Here is a 13,173-nt window from a genome sequence, read left to right on the forward strand (position 1 = left end):
ATAGTAAAGTCTCCCCATGTACAGTATAGTAAAGTCTTCCCATGTACAGTATAGTAAAGTCTCTCCATGTACAGTATAGTAAAGTCTGTCCATGTACAGTATAGTAAAGTCTGTCTGTCACTGAACGCCCCACACTCCGCTTGAGTGCTTCCGTCATATACCGCTTCCTAAGTTCTGGAACACGAGTCCAATGGATCTGGCTATAGGAACCCCAAGAACTAGACAACACCAGTCTTGGAGTACATCAGAACTACCTTTATTTTGAGATCTCACAGACCTTTATACAGCAGGGATGACTCAAAGCTAACCTAATTAACATGACCTAATTTACTACAAAATGTACCCAGACCAGATGACAGTCTTGTGGGCACCGAGCTTCACACATTAATACAATTAACAATACAAACAACAATCTCCCCCCTCCTCAGCCTAGACCATTCGTCTATTAGCCAGGGCTGGTGGCTAATGTGATCAGCTCTCTCAATTAACATAAACACATGTTGATAACACCAGCATCTCCTCACAGGATGTGTCCCAGCAGAATGAATCAGTCTTATCAGCAGGGGGCTGCTGGAGGAATCCCCCCTCCCTCTTCAGGGACACAAATATACAGTAAGGAGTCCCCATACAATATATACATGACTGAGTCCGATTAATACAGTTCAGACTGGATTTCTCATTCACCTCAAATGCTAGGGCCCATAATCGGTGGGCAACAGGCTTGCATACAGTCCTCTCCAACAGCCTCTGCTCCGGCCAGGTCTGTGACATTTCTCCCCTTTCGGCAGGAGACTAACACAGGAGGAGACCCCAGACGGGTTGACTCCGAAGTTAGTCCACGGCTCCAGTCCTCTACTGCCTGTACCCACACAGTACCCCAAACAAATTATTCCAAACAGTGTATTACTCACCCAGCCATCCTCTGCCTCTCTCAGAGAACATATCTGCCGCTGGGGAGAGGCCCGGACTGGCCCTTCTCCCTGGAATCCTTTCTGCCGCTGGAGAGAAGACAGGGGGACTGGGCTCACTCCATCCTGCTGTTGGGGATCTGGGCCGACTGCCCAGCATCCCTGGGGTATACAGGTGGAGACTGAAGCCCCATCAACCGACACCAGATCAAGCTGCAGTTGTGAGGTGATGACTGCATTCTCTCCTTGGATCCTGATCTGCAGCTCGCGATAGACTGCCACCTCCTCACCTTGGGCCTCCACAATTGCTGCAGGTGTGGGGCAGAGGTCTTGGACCCTCTGTCCGGTTGCCAGCACTTCTGCTGGGGGTTTGCCAGGTGGTTCCTCCTCTACAGAAACTTCTATTAAATCCCCAGTCTCTGGAATTGGTAAAAGTGTGGGACAGAGGTCTTGGACCCTCTGTTCAGTTACCAGATCTTCAGCTGGAGAAGTTTGTTTTAACTCCATAGATGCTGCTGGCAGAAAATCACATGTCCCTGTCAGTGTTGTGGGAGAAAGGCCGACTACCTCTTCTCTCAGGAAGGCTGAAGCCACTGTTGGTGCTGGGCAGAGCACAGTGCACATTGGCCCTGATAGCAGCTCTTCTGCTGGAGGCTCATCAGGTTGTTCTTCCTCAGCAGAAAAGTCTATCAAATCCCATGTCTCTGCAACTGATGTCTGGGGATAGAAGTTCACCATCTCCTGTCCATGGAACCCAGAAGATGTTATCATTTCTGGACAGAGGTTAGCAGAGCTCTGCCCTGTTGTCAGCACTTCAGGTTTGGGGACGGCAATCTCCGGATTTTCCACTGCCGATTCTCTGGCATGCTGCTGAACTTGTTCTAGCAGTTTCCTGTATGCCCTTTCCAGATGCTGTTCCTTCCTTAGCAAATGGTCCAGAACAGGTTTGAGCTCTGAGACCCCTGCAAGACCGAGCATAGACTCTCTATAGTCCCTCATGTCCTCAAGGTCAGGTTCCCCCTCATCGCCAAACATAAAATGATCTGTAAGGTTCTCCAACAGCAATCCAGGGCCGCCAAAGTCATATCCCTCCGGAGAGCATTCTGTTGTCTCCCCTAAATATCTCTCCTCTGCGTGCCATTGCAGAGCCCGATAACGATTGTCCAGCTCTATCTCCTGCTGGACCAACCTGTCCAACTCAGTCACCCATTGCTCCTGGGGCCGCTCTCCCAGGAATGCCATCCGCAATGCCCGTTGGTCACTGGCCCGTTGCTCTTGGGTTGGAAAGCACTTGCCCTGTTTTATACCAGCGAGACGGAGGGCTGCAATCCAGAGCTCCACCCGAATCAGCTGCCTGAGCTCCAGGTATTCATCCTCAGACACAGTCCTGGTGTACGTTGAAAGGATGATCCGCAGCAGCCCCGGGAATTCTGATGCCAGGTCCATATCTCCGCTGGGGTGACTGAAGTCTGCTATGCTGATCTTGGATCCAGTTGGAGGTTTGGATGTCCCAGACTTCAGACTTCAGGAAGCTTTCCCGCTGCTTGCCACCAATGTCACTGAACGCCCCACACTCCGCTTGAGTGCTTCCGTCATATACCGCTTCCTAAGTTCTGGAACACAAGTCCAATGGATCTGGCTATAGGAACCCCAAGAACTAGACAACACCAGTCTTGGAGTACATCAGAACTACCTTTATTTTGAGATCTCACAGACCTTTATACAGCAGGGATGACTCAAAGCTAACCTAATTAACATGACCTAATTTACTACAAAATGTACCCAGACCAGATGACAGTCTTGTGGGCACCGAGCTTCACACATTAATACAATTAACAATACAAACAACAATCTCCCCCCTCCTCAGCCTAGACCATTCGTCTATTAGCCAGGGCTGGTGGCTAATGTGATCAGCTCTCTCAATTAACATAAACACATGTTGATAACACCAGCATCTCCTCACAGGATGTGTCCCAGCAGAATGAATCAGTCCTATCAGCAGGGGGCTGCTGGAGGAATCCCCCCTCCCTCTTCAGGGACACAAATATACAGTAAGGAGTCCCCATACAATATATACATGACTGAGTCCGATTAATACAGTTCAGACTGGATTTCTCATTCACCTCAAATGCTAGGGCCCATAATCGGTGGGCAACAGGCTTGCATACAGTCCTCTCCAACAGCCTCTGCTCCGGCCAGGTCCGTGACACTGTCCATGTACAGTATAGTAAAGTCTCTCCATGTACAGTATAGTAAAGTCTCCCCATGTACAGTATAGTAAAGTCTCTCCATGTACAGTATAGTAAAGTCTCTCCATGTACAGTATAGTAAAGTCTCTCCATGTACAGTATAGTAAAGTCTGTCCATGTACAGTATAGTAAAGTCTCTCCATGTACAGTATAGTAAAGTCTCTCCATGTACAGTATAGTAAAGTCTGTCCATGTACAGTATAGTAAAGTCTCCCCATGTACAGTATAGTAAAGTCTGTCCATGTACAGTATAGTAAAGTCTCCCCATGTACAGTATAGTAAAGTCTGTCCATGTGCAGTATAGTAAAGTCTCTCCATGTACAGTATAGTAAAGTCTCCCCATGTACAGTATAGTAAAGTCTCCCCATGTACAGTATAGTAAAGTCTTCCCATGTACAGTATAGTAAAGTCTGTCCATGTACAGTATAGTAAAGTCTCCCCATGTACAGTATAGTAAAGTCTCCCCATGTACAGTATAGTAAAGTCTCTCCATGTACAGTATAGTAAAGTCTTCCCATGTACAGTATAGTAAAGTCTCTCCATGTACAGTATAGTAAAGTCTCTCCATGTACAGTATAGTAAAGTCTCTCCATGTACAGTATAGTAAAGTCTCTCCATGTACAGTATAGTAAAGTCTCTCCATGTACAGTATAGTAAAGTCTGCCCATGTACAGTATAGTAAAGTCTGTCCATGTACAGTATAGTAAAGTCTCTCCATGTACAGTATAGTAAAGTCTGTCCATGTACAGTATAGTAAAGTCTCTCCATGTACAGTATAGTAAAGTCTCTCCATGTACAGTATAGTAAAGTCTTCCCATGTACAGTATAGTAAAGTCTGTCCATGTACAGTATAGTAAAGTCTCCCCATGTACAGTATAGTAAAGTCTGTCCATGTACAGTATAGTAAAGTCTGCACATGTACAGTATAGTAAAGTCTGTCCATGTACAGTATAGTAAAGTCTCCCCATGTACAGTATAGTAAAGTCTGTCCATGTACAGTATAGTAAAGTCTCCCCATGTACAGTATAGTAAAGTCTGTCCATGTACAGTATAGTAAAGTCTTCCCATGTACAGTATAGTAAAGTCTCTCCATGTACAGTATAGTAAAGTCTGTCCATGTACAGTATAGTAAAGTCTGTCCATGTACAGTATAGTAAAGTCTGTCCATGTACAGTATAGTAAAGTCTTCCCATGTACAGTATAGTAAAGTCTCTCCATGTACAGTATAGTAAAGTCTTCCCATGTACAGTATAGTAAAGTCTTCCCATGTACAGTATAGTAAAGTCTCTCCATGTACAGTATAGTAAAGTCTCTCCATGTACAGTATAGTAAAGTCTCTCCATGTACAGTATAGTAAAGTCTGTTCATGTACAGTATAGTAAAGTCTCTCCATGTACAGTATAGTAAAGTCTCTCCATGTACAGTATAGTAAAGTCTGTCCATGTACAGTATAGTAAAGTCTTCCCATGTACAGTATAGTAAAGTCTCCCCATGTACAGTATAGTAAAGTCTTCCCATGTACAGTATAGTAAAGTCTGTCCATGTACAGTATAGTAAAGTCTCCCCATGTACAGTATAGTAAAGTCTGTCCATGTACAGTATAGTAAAGTCTTCCCATGTACAGTATAGTAAAGTCTTCCCATGTACAGTATAGTAAAGTCTGTCCATGTACAGTATAGTAAAGTCTCCCCATGTACAGTATAGTAAAGTCTGTCCATGTACAGTATAGTAAAGTCTGCACATGTACAGTATAGTAAAGTCTCTCCATGTACAGTATAGTAAAGTCTCTCCATGTACAGTATAGTAAAGTCTTCCCATGTACAGTATAGTAAAGTCTGTCCATGTACAGTATAGTAAAGTCTGTCCATGTACAGTATAGTAAAGTCTCTCCATGTACAGTATAGTAAAGTCTCTCCATGTACAGTATAGTAAAGTCTTCCCATGTACAGTATAGTAAAGTCTGTCCATGTACAGTATAGTAAAGTCTCTCCATGTACAGTATAGTAAAGTCTCTCCATGTACAGTATAGTAAAGTCTCTCCATGTACAGTATAGTAAAGTCTGTCCATGTACAGTATAGTAAAGTCTTCCCATGTACAGTATAGTAAAGTCTCTCCATGTACAGTATAGTAAAGTCTCCCCATGTACAGTATAGTAAAGTCTCTCCATGTACAGTATAGTAAAGTCTCCCCATGTACAGTATAGTAAAGTCTGTTCATGTACAGTATAGTAAAGTCTCTCCATGTACAGTATAGTAAAGTCTCTCCATGTACAGTATAGTAAAGTCTCCCCATGTACAGTATAGTAAAGTCTGTTCATGTACAGTATAGTAAAGTCTCTCCATGTACAGTATAGTAAAGTCTTCCCATGTACAGTATAGTAAAGTCTCTCCATGTACAGTATAGTAAAGTCTCTCCATGTACAGTATAGTAAAGTCTCTCCATGTACAGTATAGTAAAGTCTCCCCATGTACAGTAGAGTAAAGTCTCTCCATGTACAGTATAGTAAAGTCTCTCCATGTACAGTATAGTAAAGTCTCCCCATGTACAGTATAGTAAAGTCTGTTCATGTACAGTATAGTAAAGTCTCTCCATGTACAGTATAGTAAAGTCTCTCCATGTACAGTATAGTAAAGTCTCTCCATGTACAGTATAGTAAAGTCTTCCCATGTACAGTATAGTAAAGTCTCCCCATGTACAGTATAGTAAAGTCTCTCCATGTACAGTATAGTAAAGTCTCTCCATGTACAGTATAGTAAAGTCTCTCCATGTACAGTATAGTAAAGTCTGTCCATGTACAGTATAGTAAAGTCTCTCCATGTACAGTATAGTAAAGTCTCTCCATGTACAGTATAGTAAAGTCTTCCCATGTACAGTATAGTAAAGTCTCTCCATGTACAGTATAGTAAAGTCTGTCCATGTACAGTATAGTAAAGTCTGTCCATGTACAGTATAGTAAAGTCTGTCCATGTACAGTATAGTAAAGTCTCTCCATGTACAGTATAGTAAAGTCTCTCCATGTACAGTATAGTAAAGTCTCTCCATGTACAGTATAGTAAAGTCTTCCCATGTACAGTATAGTAAAGTCTGTCCATGTACAGTATAGTAAAGTCTGTCCATGTACAGTATAGTAAAGTCTCTCCATGTACAGTATAGTAAAGTCTCTCCATGTACAGTATAGTAAAGTCTGTCCATGTACAGTATAGTAAAGTCTTCCCATGTACAGTATAGTAAAGTCTCTCCATGTACAGTATAGTAAAGTCTCCCCATGTACAGTATAGTAAAGTCTCTCCATGTACAGTATAGTAAAGTCTCCCCATGTACAGTATAGTAAAGTCTGTTCATGTACAGTATAGTAAAGTCTCTCCATGTACAGTATAGTAAAGTCTCTCCATGTACAGTATAGTAAAGTCTCCCCATGTACAGTATAGTAAAGTCTGTTCATGTACAGTATAGTAAAGTCTCTCCATGTACAGTATAGTAAAGTCTTCCCATGTACAGTATAGTAAAGTCTCTCCATGTACAGTATAGTAAAGTCTCCCATGTACAGTAGAGTAAAGTCTCTCCATGTACAGTATAGTAAAGTCTCTCCATGTACAGTATAGTAAAGTCTCCCCATGTACAGTATAGTAAAGTCTGTTCATGTACAGTATAGTAAAGTCTCTCCATGTACAGTATAGTAAAGTCTCTCCATGTACAGTATAGTAAAGTCTCTCCATGTACAGTATAGTAAAGTCTGTCCATGTACAGTATAGTAAAGTCTCTCCATGTACAGTATAGTAAAGTCTCCCCATGTACAGTATAGTAAAGTCTTCCCATGTACAGTATAGTAAAGTCTCTCCATGTACAGTATAGTAAAGTCTCTCTATGTACAGTATAGTAAAGTCTGTCCATGTACAGTATAGTAAAGTCTTCCCATGTACAGTATAGTAAAGTCTTCCCATGTACAGTATAGTAAAGTCTCTCCATGTACAGTATAGTAAAGTCTCTCCATGTACAGTATAGTAAAGTCTGTCCATGTACAGTATAGTAAAGTCTTCCCATGTACAGTATAGTAAAGTCTTCCCATGTACAGTATAGTAAAGTCTCTCCATGTACAGTATAGTAAAGTCTCTCCATGTACAGTATAGTAAAGTCTGTCCATGTACAGTATAGTAAAGTCTTCCCATGTACAGTATAGTAAAGTCTCCCCATGTACAGTATAGTAAAGTCTGTCATGTACAGTATAGTAAAGTCTCTCCATGTACAGTATAGTAAAGTCTCTCCATGTACAGTATAGTAAAGTCTCTCCATGTACAGTATAGTAAAGTCTTCCCATGTACAGTATAGTAAAGTCTGTCCATGTACAGTATAGTAAAGTCTCCCCATGTACAGTATAGTAAAGTCTCTCCATGTACAGTATAGTAAAGTCTGTCCATGTACAGTATAGTAAAGTCTGTCCATGTACAGTATAGTAAAGTCTCTCCATGTACAGTATAGTAAAGTCTCCCCATGTACAGTATAGTAAAGTCTGTTCATGTACAGTATAGTAAAGTCTCTCCATGTACAGTATAGTAAAGTCTCTCCATGTACAGTATAGTAAAGTCTGTCCATGTACAGTATAGTAAAGTCTTCCCATGTACAGTATAGTAAAGTCTCTCCATGTACAGTATAGTAAAGTCTCTCCATGTACAGTATAGTAAAGTCTCCCCATGTACAGTATAGTAAAGTCTGTTCATGTACAGTATAGTAAAGTCTCTCCATGTACAGTATAGTAAAGTCTCTCCATGTACAGTATAGTAAAGTCTCTCCATGTACAGTATAGTAAAGTCTGTCCATGTACAGTATAGTAAAGTCTTCCATGTACAGTATAGTAAAGTCTGTCCATGTACAGTATAGTAAAGTCTTCCCATGTACAGTATAGTAAAGTCTCTCCATGTACAGTATAGTAAAGTCTCTCCATGTACAGTATAGTAAAGTCTGTCCATGTACAGTATAGTAAAGTCTCTCCATGTACAGTATAGTAAAGTCTCTCCATGTACAGTATAGTAAAGTCTTCCCATGTACAGTATAGTAAAGTCTGTCCATGTACAGTATAGTAAAGTCTTCCCATGTACAGTATAGTAAAGTCTCTCCATGTACAGTATAGTAAAGTCTCTCCATGTACAGTATAGTAAAGTCTGTCCATGTACAGTATAGTAAAGTCTCTCCATGTACAGTATAGTAAAGTCTCTCCATGTACAGTATAGTAAAGTCTTCCCATGTACAGTATAGTAAAGTCTGTCCATGTACAGTATAGTAAAGTCTGTCCATGTACAGTATAGTAAAGTCTTCCCATGTACAGTATAGTAAAGTCTGTCCATGTACAGTATAGTAAAGTCTCTCCATGTACAGTATAGTAAAGTCTGTCCATGTACAGTATAGTAAAGTCTCTCCATGTACAGTATAGTAAAGTCTCTCCATGTACAGTATAGTAAAGTCTGTTCATGTACAGTATAGTAAAGTCTCTCCATGTACAGTATAGTAAAGTCTGTCCATGTACAGTATAGTAAAGTCTTCCCATGTACAGTATAGTAAAGTCTTCCCATGTACAGTATAGTAAAGTCTCTCCATGTACAGTATAGTAAAGTCTCTCCATGTACAGTATAGTAAAGTCTGTCCATGTACAGTATAGTAAAGTCTTCCCATGTACAGTATAGTAAAGTCTTCCCATGTACAGTATAGTAAAGTCTCTCCATGTACAGTATAGTAAAGTCTCTCCATGTACAGTATAGTAAAGTCTGTCCATGTACAGTATAGTAAAGTCTTCCCATGTACAGTATAGTAAAGTCTCCCCATGTACAGTATAGTAAAGTCTGTTCATGTACAGTATAGTAAAGTCTCTCCATGTACAGTATAGTAAAGTCTCTCCATGTACAGTATAGTAAAGTCTGTCCATGTACAGTATAGTAAAGTCTCCCCATGTACAGTATAGTAAAGTCTGTTCATGTACAGTATAGTAAAGTCTTCCCATGTACAGTATAGTAAAGTCTCTCCATGTACAGTATAGTAAAGTCTCTCCATGTACAGTATAGTAAAGTCTGTCCATGTACAGTATAGTAAAGTCTTCCCATGTACAGTATAGTAAAGTCTCCCCATGTACAGTATAGTAAAGTCTCTCCATGTACAGTATAGTAAAGTCTGTCCATGTACAGTATAGTAAAGTCTGTCCATGTACAGTATAGTAAAGTCTCTCCATGTACAGTATAGTAAAGTCTCCCCATGTACAGTATAGTAAAGTCTGTTCATGTACAGTATAGTAAAGTCTCTCCATGTACAGTATAGTAAAGTCTCTCCATGTACAGTATAGTAAAGTCTGTCCATGTACAGTATAGTAAAGTCTTCCCATGTACAGTATAGTAAAGTCTCTCCATGTACAGTATAGTAAAGTCTCTCCATGTACAGTATAGTAAAGTCTCTCCATGTACAGTATAGTAAAGTCTCCCCATGTACAGTATAGTAAAGTCTGTTCATGTACAGTATAGTAAAGTCTCTCCATGTACAGTATAGTAAAGTCTCCCCATGTACAGTATAGTAAAGTCTGTCCATGTACAGTATAGTAAAGTCTGTCCATGTACAGTATAGTAAAGTCTCTCCATGTACAGTATAGTAAAGTCTCCCCATGTACAGTATAGTAAAGTCTGTCCATGTACAGTATAGTAAAGTCTCTCCATGTACAGTATAGTAAAGTCTCTCCATGTACAGTATAGTAAAGTCTGTCCATGTACAGTATAGTAAAGTCTTCCCATGTACAGTATAGTAAAGTCTGTCCATGTACAGTATAGTAAAGTCTTCCCATGTACAGTATAGTAAAGTCTGTCCATGTACAGTATAGTAAAGTCTTCCCATGTACAGTATAGTAAAGTCTCTCCATGTACAGTATAGTAAAGTCTCTCCATGTACAGTATAGTAAAGTCTGTCCATGTACAGTATAGTAAAGTCTCTCCATGTACAGTATAGTAAAGTCTCTCCATGTACAGTATAGTAAAGTCTTCCCATGTACAGTATAGTAAAGTCTGTCCATGTACAGTATAGTAAAGTCTTCCCATGTACAGTATAGTAAAGTCTCTCCATGTACAGTATAGTAAAGTCTCTCCATGTACAGTATAGTAAAGTCTGTCCATGTACAGTATAGTAAAGTCTCTCCATGTACAGTATAGTAAAGTCTCTCCATGTACAGTATAGTAAAGTCTTCCCATGTACAGTATAGTAAAGTCTGTCCATGTACAGTATAGTAAAGTCTGTCCATGTACAGTATAGTAAAGTCTTCCCATGTACAGTATAGTAAAGTCTGTCCATGTACAGTATAGTAAAGTCTCTCCATGTACAGTATAGTAAAGTCTGTCCATGTACAGTATAGTAAAGTCTCTCCATGTACAGTATAGTAAAGTCTTCCCATGTACAGTATAGTAAAGTCTGTCCATGTACAGTATAGTAAAGTCTCTCCATGTACAGTATAGTAAAGTCTGTCCATGTACAGTATAGTAAAGTCTCTCCATGTACAGTATAGTAAAGTCTCTCCATGTACAGTATAGTAAAGTCTCCCCATGTACAGTATAGTAAAGTCTGTTCATGTACAGTATAGTAAAGTCTCTCCATGTACAGTATAGTAAAGTCTGTCCATGTACAGTATAGTAAAGTCTTCCATGTACAGTACAGTAAAGTCTCTCCATGTACAGTATAGTAAAGTCTTCCCATGTACAGTATAGTAAAGTCTCTCCATGTACAGTATAGTAAAGTCTCCCCATGTACAGTATAGTAAAGTCTGTCCATGTACAGTATAGTAAAGTCTTCCCATGTACAGTATAGTAAAGTCTTCCCATGTACAGTATAGTAAAGTCTGTCCATGTACAGTATAGTAAAGTCTCCCCATGTACAGTATAGTAAAGTCTCCCCATGTACAGTATAGTAAAGTCTCTCCATGTACAGTATAGTAAAGTCTTCCCATGTACAGTATAGTAAAGTCTTCCCATGTACAGTATAGTAAAGTCTCCCCATGTACAGTATAGTAAAGTCTGTCCATGTACAGTATAGTAAAGTCTTCCCATGTACAGTATAGTAAAGTCTTCCCATGTACAGTATAGTAAAGTCTGTCCATGTACAGTATAGTAAAGTCTTCCCATGTACAGTATAGTAAAGTCTGTCCATGTACAGTATAGTAAAGTCTTCCCATGTACAGTATAGTAAAGTCTGTCCATGTACAGTATAGTAAAGTCTTCCCATGTACAGTATAGTAAAGTCTCTCCATGTACAGTATAGTAAAGTCTCTCCATGTACAGTATAGTAAAGTCTGTCCATGTACAGTATAGTAAAGTCTTCCCATGTACAGTATAGTAAAGTCTCTCCATGTACAGTATAGTAAAGTCTCTCCATGTACAGTATAGTAAAGTCTCTCCATGTACAGTATAGTAAAGTCTCCCCATGTACAGTATAGTAAAGTCTCTCCATGTACAGTATAGTAAAGTCTCTCCATGTACAGTATAGTAAAGTCTGTCCATGTACAGTATAGTAAAGTCTTCCATGTACAGTATAGTAAAGTCTCTCCATGTACAGTATAGTAAAGTCTTCCCATGTACAGTATAGTAAAGTCTCTCCATGTACAGTATAGTAAAGTCTCCCCATGTACAGTATAGTAAAGTCTGTCCATGTACAGTATAGTAAAGTCTTCCCATGTACAGTATAGTAAAGTCTGTCCATGTACAGTATAGTAAAGTCTGTCCATGTACAGTATAGTAAAGTCTTCCCATGTACAGTATAGTAAAGTCTGTCCATGTACAGTATAGTAAAGTCTTCCCATGTACAGTATAGTAAAGTCTTCCCATGTACAGTATAGTAAAGTCTGTCCATGTACAGTATAGTAAAGTCTGTCCATGTACAGTATAGTAAAGTCTGTCCATGTGCATTATAGTAAAGTCTCCCCATGTACAGTATAGTAAAGTCTCTCCATGTACAGTATAGTAAAGTCTGTCCATGTACAGTATAGTAAAGTCTTCCCATGTACAGTATAGTAAAGTCTCCCCATGTACAGTATAGTAAAGTCTGTCCATGTACAGTATAGTAAAGTCTTCCCATGTACAGTATAGTAAAGTCTCCCCATGTACAGTATAGTAAAGTCTGTCCATGTACAGTATAGTAAAGTCTGTCCATGTACAGTATAGTAAAGTCTGTCCATGTAAAGTATAGTAAAGTCTCTCCATGTACAGTATAGTAAAGTCTTCCCATGTACAGTATAGTAAAGTCTGTCCATGTACAGTATAGTAAAGTCTCTCCATGTACAGTATAGTAAAGTCTTCCCATGTACAGTATAGTAAAGTCTGTCATTGTACAGTATAGTAAAGTCTGTCCATGTACAGTATAGTAAAGTCTCTCCATGTAAAGTATAGTAAAGTATCTCCATGTACAGTATAGTAAAGTCTCCCCATGTACAGTATAGTAAAGTCTCCCCATGTACAGTATAGTAAAGTCTCCCCATGTACAGTATAGTAAAGTCTCTCCATGTAAAGTATAGTAAAGTATCTCCATGTACAGTATAGTAAAGTCTCCCCATGTACAGTATAGTAAAGTCTTCCCATGTACAGTATAGTAAAGTCTCTCCATGTACAGTATAGTAAAGTCTTCCATGTACAGTATAGTAAAGTCTCTCCATGTACAGTATAGTAAAGTCTCTCCATGTACAGTATAGTAAAGTCTGTCCATGTACAGTATAGTAAAGTCTTCCCATGTACAGTATAGTAAAGTCTCTCCATGTACAGTATAGTAAAGTCTCTCCATGTACAGTATAGTAAAGTCTCTCCATGTACAGTATAGTAAAGTCTCTCCATGTACAGTATAGTAAAGTCTTCCATGTACAGTATAGTAAAGTCTCCCCATGTACAGTATAGTAAAGTCTTCCCATGTACAGTATAGTAAAGTCTCTCCATGTACAGTATAGTAAAGTCTCTCCATGTACAGTATAGTAAAGTCTGTCCATGTACAGTATAGTAAAGTCTCTCCATGTAAA

The sequence above is a fragment of the Aquarana catesbeiana genome, linkage group LG05 (genome assembly GCF_042186555.1).
Source record: "Aquarana catesbeiana isolate 2022-GZ linkage group LG05, ASM4218655v1, whole genome shotgun sequence".
In the NCBI taxonomy this organism is placed as follows: domain Eukaryota; kingdom Metazoa; phylum Chordata; class Amphibia; order Anura; family Ranidae; genus Aquarana; species Aquarana catesbeiana.